Source organism: Salvelinus fontinalis, chromosome 26 (genome assembly GCF_029448725.1).
Source record: "Salvelinus fontinalis isolate EN_2023a chromosome 26, ASM2944872v1, whole genome shotgun sequence".
Taxonomy (NCBI): domain Eukaryota; kingdom Metazoa; phylum Chordata; class Actinopteri; order Salmoniformes; family Salmonidae; genus Salvelinus; species Salvelinus fontinalis.
In genome coordinates, this window is record NC_074690.1 from 27,821,460 (window position 1) to 27,828,565 (window position 7,106).

The following is a 7,106-nucleotide window of genomic DNA, read 5'->3' on the forward strand; positions in this document are numbered from 1 at the left end:
TCCTCAACACTGGGGCCCCACAAGGGTGCATTCTCAGCCCTCTCCTGTACTCCCTGTTCACCCATGACTGCATGGCCATGCACGCCTCCAACTCAATCATCAAGTTTGCAGACGACACTACAGTGGTAGGCTTGATCACCAACAACGACGAGACGGCCTACAGGGAGGAGGTGAGGGCCCTCGGAGTGTGGTGTCAGGAAAATAACCTCACACTCAACGTCAACAAAACAAAGGAGATGATCGTGGACTTCAGGAAACAGCAGAGGGAGCACCCCCCTATCCACATCGATGGGACAGTAGTGGAGAAGGTGGAAAGTTGTAAGTTCCTCGGCGTACACATCACGGACAAACTGAAATGGTCCACCCACACAGACAGCGTGGTGAAGAAGGCGCAACAGCGCCTCTTCAACCTCAGGAGGCTGAAGAAATGTGGCTTTTCACCAAAAACACTCACAAACTTTTACAGATGCACAATCGAGAGCATCCTGTCGGGCTGTATCACCGCCTGGTACAGCAACTGCTCCGCCCACAACAGCAAGGCTCTCCAGAGGGTAGTGAGGTCTGCACAACGCATCACCGGGGGAAAACTACCTGCCCTCCAGGACACCTACACCACCCGATGTCACAGGAAGGCTAAAAATATCATCAAGGACAACAACCACCCGAGCCACTGCCTGTTCACCCCGCTATCATCCAGAAGCCGAGGTCAGTACAGGTGCATCAAAGCTGGGACCGAGAGACTGAAAAACAGCTTCTACCTCAAGGCCATCAGACTGTTAAACAGCCATCACTAACATTGAGTGGCTGCTGCCAACATATTGACTCAAATCTCTAGCCACTTTAATAATAAAAAATTGGATGTAATAAATGTATCACTAGTCACTTTAAACAATGCCACTTTATATAATGTTTACATACCCTACATTACTCATCTCATATGTATATACTGTACTCTATAACATCTACTGCATCTTGCCTATGCCGTTCGGCCATTGCTCATTCATATATTTAGATGTACATATTCATATTCATTCCTATACACTTGTGTGTATAAGGTAGTTGTTGTGAAATTGTTAGATTACTTGTTAGATATTACTGCATGGTCGGAACTAGAAGCACAAGCATTTCGCTACACTCGCATTAACATCTGCTAACCATGTGTATGTGACCAATAAAATGTAATTTGATTTGATTTCAATGGAATATCTACATAGGCGTACAGAGGCCCATTATCAGCAACCATCACTCCTGTGTTCCAATGGCATGCTGGGTTAGCTAATTAAAGTTTATAATTTTAAAAGACTAATTGATCATTAGAAAACCCTTTTGCAATTATGTTAGCACAGCTGAAAACTGTTGTCCTGATTAAAAAAGCAATAAATTTGGCCTTCATTAGACTGAGTATCTGGAGAATCAGCATTTGTGGGTTCATTTACAGGCTCAAAATGGCTAGAAACAAAGACCTTTCTTCTGAAACTCGTCAGTCTGTTCTAGTTTTAAGAAATTAAGGCTATTCCATGCGAAACATTTCCAAGAAACTGAAGATCTGGTACAACGCTGTGTACTACTCCCTTCACAGAACAGCGCAAACTGGCTCTAACCAGAATAGAAAGAGGAGTGGGAGGCCCCGGTGCACATCTGAGCAAGTGGACAAGTACATTAGATTGTCTAGTTTGAGAAACAGAAGCCTCAAAAGTCTTCAACTGGCAGCTTCATTAAATAGTACCGGCAAAACACCAGTCTCAACGTCAACAGTGAAGAGGTAACTCTGGGATGCTGGCCTTCTAGGCAGAGTCGGGGGAAAAAAGCTGCCCAATATAAAGAAAAGATTAAGATGGGCAAAAGAACAGACACTGGACAAAGGAACTCTGCCTAGAAGGCCAGCATCCCCGAGTTGCCTCTTCACTTATGACGTTGAGACTGGTGTTTTGCGGGTAAGATTTAACGAAGCTGCCAGTTGAGGACTTGTGAGGTGTCGATCTTCAGTTTCTTGTCAATTCCTCAAATGGAATAGCCTTCATTTCTCAGAACAAGAATAGACTGACAAGTTTCAGATCAAAGTTATTTGTTTCTGGCCATTTTGAGCCTGTAATCGAATCCAGAAATGGTGATGCTCCAGATACTTAGTTGTATTCCTTCTTTAAATCAGGACAACAGTTTTCAGCTGTGCTAACAATTGCAAAAGGGTTTTCATACACCTTAACCAAATATATTTAAACTCAGTTTTCACAATTTCTAACATTTAATCCTAGTAAAAACTCCCTGTCTTAGGTAAGTTGGAATCACCACTTTATTTTAAGAATGAGAAATGTCAGAACAATAGTAGAGAATGATTTATTTCAGCTTTTCTTTCATCATATTTCCAGTGGGTCAGAAGTTTACATACACTCAATTAGTATTTGGTAGCATTGCCTTTAAATTGTTTAACTTGGGTGAAACTTTTCGGGTAGCCTACCACAAGCTTCCCACAATAAGTTGGGTGAATTTTGGCCCATTCCTCCTGACAGAGCTGGTGTAACTGAGTCAGGTTTGTAGGCCTCCTTGCTCACGCACGCTTTTTCAGTTCTGCCCACAAATCTTCTATAGGATTGAGGTCAGGGCTTTGTGACGGCAACTCCAATACCTTGACTTTGTTATCCTTAAGCCATTTTGCCACAACTTTGGAGGTATGCTTGGGGTCATTGTTCATTTGGAAGACCCATTTGCAACCAAGCTTTAACTTCCTGACTGATGTCTTGAGATGTTGCTTCAAAATATCCGCACAATTTTCCTTCTCATGATGCCATCTATTTTGTGAAGTGCACCAGTCCCTCCTGCAGCAAAGCACCCCAACAACATGATGCTGCCACCCCGTGCTTCATGGTTGGGATGGTGTTCTTCGGCTTGCAAGCCTCCCCCTTTTTCCTCCAAACATAACGATGGTCATTATGGGCAAACAGTTCTATTTTTGTTTCATCAGACCAGAGGACAATTCTCCAAAAAGTACAATCTTTGTCCCCATGTGCAGTTGCAAACCGTAGTCTGGCATTTTTATGGCGGTTTTGGAGCAGTGACTTCTTGCTTGCTGAGCGGCCTTTCAGGTTATGTCGATATAAGACTCGTTTTAATGTGGATATACAGTGGGGAGAACAAGTATTTGATACACTGCCGATTTTGCAGGTTTTCCTACTTACAAAGCATGTAGAGGTCTGTAATTTCTATCATAGGTACACTTCAACTGTGAGAGACAGAATCTAAAACAAAAATACAGAAAATCACATTATATGATTTTTAAGTAATTAATTTGCATTTTATTGCATGACATAAGTATTTGATACATCAGAAAAGCAGAACTTAATATTTGGTACAGAAACCTGTTTACAAATACAGAGATCATACGTTTCCTGTAGTTCTTGACCAGGTTTGCACACACTGCAGCAGGGATTTTGGCCCACTCCTCCATACAGACCTCCAGATCCTTCAGGTTTCGGGGCTGTCGCTGGGCAATACGGACTTTCAGCTCCCTCCAAAGATTTTCTATTGGGTTCAGGTCTTTAGACCAAAAAACTCCATTTATATGACCTTCTCCCATTCCTCCTCTGGACCATCCAGATGGTCATTGGCAAACTTCAGACGGGCCTGGACATGCGCTGGCTTGAGCAAGGGGACCTTGCGTGCGCTGCAGGATTTTAATCCATGACGGCATAGTGTGTTACTAATGGTTTTCTTTGAGACTGTGGTCCCAGCTCTCTTCAGGTCATTGACCAGGTCCTGCCGTGTAGTTCTGGGCTGATCCCTCACCTTCCTCATGATCATTGATGCCCCACGAGTTGAGATCTTGCATGGAGCCCCAGACCGAGGGTGATTGACCATCATTTTCAAACAATTGCGCCAACAGTTGTTGCCTTCTCACCAAGCTGCTTGCCTATTGTCCTGTAGCCCATCCCAGCCTTGTGCAGGTCTACAATTTTATCCCTGATATCCTTACACAGCTCTCTGGTCTTGGCCATTGTGGAGAGGTTGGAGTCTGTTTGATTGTGTGTGTGGAAAGGTGTCTTTTATACAGGTAACGAGTTCAAACAGGTGCAGTTAATACAGGTAATGAGTGGAGAACAGGAGGGCTTCTTAAAGAAAAACTAACAGGTCTGTGAGAGCCGGAATTCTTACTGGTTGGTAGGTGATCAAATACTTATGTCATGCAATAAAATGCAAATGAATTACTTAAAAATCATATGTGATTGTCTGTATTTTTGTTTTAGATTCCGTCTCTCACAGTTGAAGTGTACCTATGATAAAAATTACAGACCTCTACATGCTTTGTAAGTAGGAAAACCTGCAAATTCGGCAGTGTGTCAAATACTTCTTCTCCCCACTGTATATACTTTTGTACCTGTTTCCTCCAGCATCTTCACAAGGTCCTTTGCTGTTGTTCTGGGATTGATTTGCACTTTTTGCACCAAAGAACGCATCTCCTTCCTGAGCGGTATGACAGCTATGTGGTCCCATGGTGTTTATACTTGCGTACTATTGTTTGTACAGATGAACGTGGTACCTTCAGGCATTTGGAAATTGTTCCCAAGGATGAACCAGACTTGTGAAGGTCTACAAATTTTTTTCTGAGATCTTGGCTGATTTCTTTTGAGTTTCCCATGATGTGAAGCAAAGAGGCACTGAGTTTGAAGGTAGGCCTTGAAATACATCCACAGGTACACCTCCAAATGACTCAAATAATGTCAATTAGCCTATTCAAAGCTTCTAAAGCCATGACATAATTTTCTAGAATTCTCCAAGCTGTTTAAAGACACAGTCAACTTAGTGTATGTAAACTTCTGACCCACTGGAATTGGGATACAGTGAATTATAAGTAAAATAATCTGTATGTAAACAGTTGTTGGAAAAATTACTTGTGTCATGGACAAAGTAGATGTCCTAACCGACTTGCCAAAACTATAGTTTGTTAACAAGAAATTTGTGGAGTGGTTGAAAAACAAGTTTTAATGACTCCAACCTAAGTGTATGTCAAATTCAAATCAAATCAAATGTATTTTATAGCCCTTCGTACATCAGCTAATATCTCAAAGTGCTGTACAGAAACCCAGCCTAAAACCCCAAACAGCAAGCAATGCAGGTGTAGAAGCATATAAACTTCCAACTTCAACAGTATATAGAAATTTCATAAAATATTTGCCATTTCCAGCTACAATAGTCATTTACAACATTAACAATGTCTACACTGTGTTTCAGATCAGTTTTATGTTATTTTAATGGCCCTCAAAAAAAGTGCTTTTCTTTAAAAAAACAAGGACATTTCTAAGTGACCCCAAACTTTTGAACGGTAGTGTACATGTGTAACATTACAGTATAATCACAAAAACATAAGTAACATAGACTTTTGAGAAATGCTACAGTAGTGTGCTTTCAATGCTGAATCAAGTATCGCTTTTTTGTTTGGGTCCCTTCTGAATCCTTCATGCAGTTGGTCAGGAAAACCAGGCATCGCTTGGAGTACTCCTCTGGAAAGTCACAGAAGTGGCTCACATGGGCAGGGGTTTTGAAGTCAAAACTTTCAACAGACACGCCTTTCTCCTTTAGAGCCTTGACCATGAGCTCAACATCACTGTACAGAATCACTCGATCAGCTCTGGAGTACAGGTACAGCTGTGGCCAGGTAGGAGGGCACTCCCGGGCAGCATCGTAGTGGTTCTTGTGGATGTACTTGGTCACAGGGTATAGAACCACCCCAAGCAGGAAAACTGTTACAGAAAACAGTGCCAAGAGAACATACCTCAACATCACATTGATTTTGGGTCCCAGAGTGGCTGTAAGAGCTCGTAATGCCCCACTCACAGGCACTGTCCACCACAGCCCCAACTATACAGAGGGTGCTGAACTGTTTATGACTGTGCAAGAGCCCAACAATGTAGCGGTAAAGCATGAATCCCCCGTTGCTGAACACATGGGAAAAATATGGGACTGTTTTCCACCTCTTAATCATAGAGTATCTCAAGCAGTTTGTGGGCAGTGTTACTCAGCTCCTTGTAGCCAAAAGATTCAGAGATGAATACTGTCTTCAAGGGCCCTGTTAGCAAATAGTGACACAACCCTGGAACAAAAAGGCGGAAAAGGTAAGTCACACATTAATAATGAAGTAGATTAATAATTTATTAAAATGACAGGAATCATTAACCACCACAATAGTTTAACTCCAACCTGTTCGTTATAAATTGACCTGTACTTGGCAAGATGTTTGTCTCTGCATCCAGCCCATACCAGCAGTATGACAACTGGTTCTTTTGTTCCATGCCAGTGTCTATCTGGAAGGAGAAGAAGAAAAAAAAAAGAGTAATCTGATTAACGTAGTAAGTTAGCTAACTACCTAACAAGGACAACTAATTTAGCTAGCTAAAGTTAGCAAACAGCCTTTGAGTTTGTCCAATTCAGCTGTCACTGAATTATGGACAAACATGCCAGGGCCAACGTTGACTAAATTGCTCATGCCATGGCTCTGGGTGACACTCAGGTGACAGATAACATAGCTAGATGCGTGTCGTTAGCTAGCTAGCCTAGCAAGGCTATCGATAACAAATTGCTAACCCGAGACCATTGCATCTGGAAACACAATCGTGTAGTCCACGCCATCACTTGCCATTCTGTAGCCGGTTATAATCTCTCTTTCAGTTTTGCTATACGATTCATTTGGCTCATGTGTTAGTTGGAATTTAACGTTTTCGCAGGTTTACTCGCCGCCAGTCGCTACTCGCTGCGTAAATCAATGGGTTGTAGTTCGTTCATTGGTTCGCGTTTCCTTCACGAGACATTCAGTTCCATGTTCCTCCATGAGATGGCGGACAATGTCCATATTAGACATATTAACATGGGAATTATTTGACAACATTACGCAATCTGTGGAATAACAATTGATTATGTTATTACTTTATTTAATTGGAACAAAATCGATGTTTCAAATTAAGTGATTAGTGTTGTAGTAGAGTGACATGTGAAATAACTGTAGACTAGAGTCAATGCATAGTAGAGGTAAATTAGTATTCACAGCTGGTAAAATTATTATATACTTTCACACTAATATCAATATTCGAGCTAACACAGTAGATAATAAAATACTGTAC

The 7,106-nt window shown here is 41.8% G+C and overlaps 1 pseudogene; it reads right to left on the bottom strand.

Annotated features, from left to right (window-relative positions):
- Nucleotides 1–5,217: 5,217 nt before the first annotated feature.
- Nucleotides 5,218–6,812, bottom strand: LOC129824041 (transmembrane protein 53-like; annotated as a pseudogene).
- Nucleotides 6,813–7,106: the final 294 nt, after the last annotated feature.